Source organism: Anopheles funestus, chromosome 3RL (genome assembly GCF_943734845.2).
Source record: "Anopheles funestus chromosome 3RL, idAnoFuneDA-416_04, whole genome shotgun sequence".
In the NCBI taxonomy this organism is placed as follows: Eukaryota; Metazoa; Arthropoda; class Insecta; order Diptera; family Culicidae; genus Anopheles; species Anopheles funestus.
The window spans coordinates 3,950,635-3,953,589 of NC_064599.1; positions in this window are offsets into that span (position 1 = coordinate 3,950,635).

Genomic DNA, 2,955 nt, shown 5'->3' on the forward strand with positions numbered 1-2,955 from the left:
CGCACGCATCCGGTGCTACTTTAAAGCGGTCAAGGGAGATGGATTTTTTTTGTTCTCTTCGGAAGATAGGGTCCGTTTGCAAACATTTCGGGTTTTGTTTTTTTCGGACTTTGAGAAATGCTTTGGGAAGAAATATTCCTTCTAAATGCGTTGTGAAGCAGAAGGATTCGTTTTAAATTCTGGTTGGAATTGTCGAATATTTTAAAACGTTATGAAGTTAAACCAACATTCTTTCCACATGGCAGCGGTTTGTTTGGTTTAGTATTTTACTGGAAAAAAATTTTTGTATGTTGTAAAATATTTCGATTTAAAAATCCTTTTTATAGGACATTTTGAAGAAATGATTTCATTTAAACGTTTACACTAAAAAATCATGATAAAAAAACGGGAGAACGAATATTCAACCAATACTTGTATTTCTTTCTGGCTTCTTCCAGGTGAATTTTGCTTAGGCGTTTAAAATATAACTCTCCGTTCATATAATTCATCCTTTCTGCTCATGAAAAATCAGTTCAAAATCTTAATCACCACACCAATAATTCATTCCGATGCTCACACATTATCCGCCCCGTAGTACAATTCTCCCCTCATTTTTTTCAAAAAAGCTCCTCTTAACAGCAGCCAAATGCACAATTCCTTGGGCAGCATTGGAAAAGATTACGCGCTTGATACAATTCCCGATGACCGCTAAAAGTGCGTCATCATCAGTGGCACTGGCGGCAGCGGCTACGCATCTATTGTACATCAGCCGATCACCACTCCCGGACCTTTTTTTTTGCCAGAAGCTGATTTTGCGTGTACACGAGTTTGGTTGCGCACGAAGTAAAAGCATCTCCTCACCCCCGGAAGGCTTTTGCTGGTAATCCTTCGCCAAGAATCTTTTCTTTTAGAAGACCCAACGATGAAACGATGCGCGCCGCGTATTGGCGCAGTCACATAATAAGCCGAAGGGCCAGACAAAAGGGCCCGGTTTACTTTACTGGTGCCCTCAGCCTCTCGGTTGGTTGCTCCAGTAATTGACAGCCTAAAGTGCGAAAAGCGCTTAATTTTTCCGGACATTGTGAGCGCAAACGGTCGAACGAGGAAACGGGGAGCCGTGTGTAAGCAGGGAAGCTGCAACTGCGGCGCGCGCTTTGCTGGTTTTATGATTATTTATTGCACTCATTCCCACCGCTCGTTTGCATTCCGCAAGCCGGGTTATATTATGAATAATATCGAGCCATTTGTTCGTTTTCCCCTTGGCAAATGGACGTGGGATGGTGCGGCACCACGGAATGCGCTAACGAGAACCTCACGCAACCGGGCAGGGCACCAATCTAAAGGACCCGAGTACTTCGGCAGCGCGCATTATCGATGGCGTGGAAATTTAGCCAGCGTTCTTTGGCACCGGTGTGAGATGGCGTGTGCGATGGCGCAACTGTCCAGCTGTCGAGGTGCGATTTTGATGGATGTACACCAGGAACGAGATGAAGGAGATTAATCATTGTTTAACACTTCCAATTCCGGGACTAATGATAAATATCTCGGGTGCACTTCGGTCGGCCGGTCGGCCGGTCAGCACGCTACTGCAGTGTGAGTGTCCTAAGGATGGATCTGTTTTGTTTTGGTTCGCCACGTTCGATGCGTATCCAACGGACGTGGCCCACATTCGTTACCCTCTCATTATGCGGCAGGGGATAAGGATAATGATTGTCATTTCGGAGTTTAAATTTGTGTTCTCTTGGTTGGTGTAGATATTTGGAGAAACTGTAAGCAAATTCCTTTTCGAGCAAGCAAAAAGAATCGTACAAGAACATCGTTAATTACAGAAACTATTGTTTAAACTGAGAAGGAAATAATAATGGCGCTGTAAACGCATGCAACGTAAAACAGTGCAGATTTTCGTTTGACGGAAGATGGCAAACTTTCCGTAAATTAATTTTCACCCTAGAGTTCCACCGTTACAGATTTAAAGTAGGTCATGCTGAGTTTGGTGAATCTTAGTAGAAAGATTTCACCGTCCGGCAACACACGAACCCGCCTGAAGGTGGCAAAACGATGCAAAATTACATCGAAAATCACCTTCGGGCCATCGATGTCACCGAGGAGTGTGGAATTACGACAAATTATCCTCAACAGTGGACAAGCGTATGACTGTAAGCGGTACGGCTGTTTCGTATCCCGAGTGCCGTCTTGTTCTGATTGCCATGATTGATGTCCTTTGACGGGAACATTTGCGGGGTGGATGTGTGTACATAAGGGTTTTTTGGGGTGCTATTTCGTCGTGCTGCAGTAATTAAATATGACCGCGCGACAAAACGGCGTACACGTGAAAGTACGCGACTCCTTTCCCTGTTGGTCGTACGACACTGTTTTCGTTAATATATTTAATGAACGATCGTGCAAGACGCCCGCAAGCGGGCGTGTAAATAAGATTTGTAAAATTATTTATTATTTGCATCGGGCAGCAGAAAGCAAACGACATTGGAGGGCTAATTGGTACGCCAGTTTTCGGTACGATGGCTAAAGAGCACATTCGATCTTTATATAGGATCGATACGTTTCGAAGGAAGTGTTCAAACTGAAGCTTCACATTCCGCTTTTCACACAAACATTCATTGTTTGCCATACTGTTGCGTTGGCTTTCACTGAAAATATCTACCCACCCAGCAAAATTCGATCGAGAATGGAAGCAACAAGCCAAAAAAAACCGCCACTTCATGCTGCTGGATGCCAAGGATGCATCGGTTTAATGATTTCGTTTACCGGAAAAGAGCGGGCGCAATTATCCGTGCGCAAGTTCGTGATTTATTGGCCGCACGATACCGATACGACAGCGACAGCGGCTTCGGGTGGTGTTGCGTCGGGCACAACGAATCGCGCATACACCGCGGTGCGTGATTCATGGCGCATACATCAGCCCGTGATTGCATTAAAGTGCAGCGCGAAAACGGCAACACGATACCGGCTGCACCT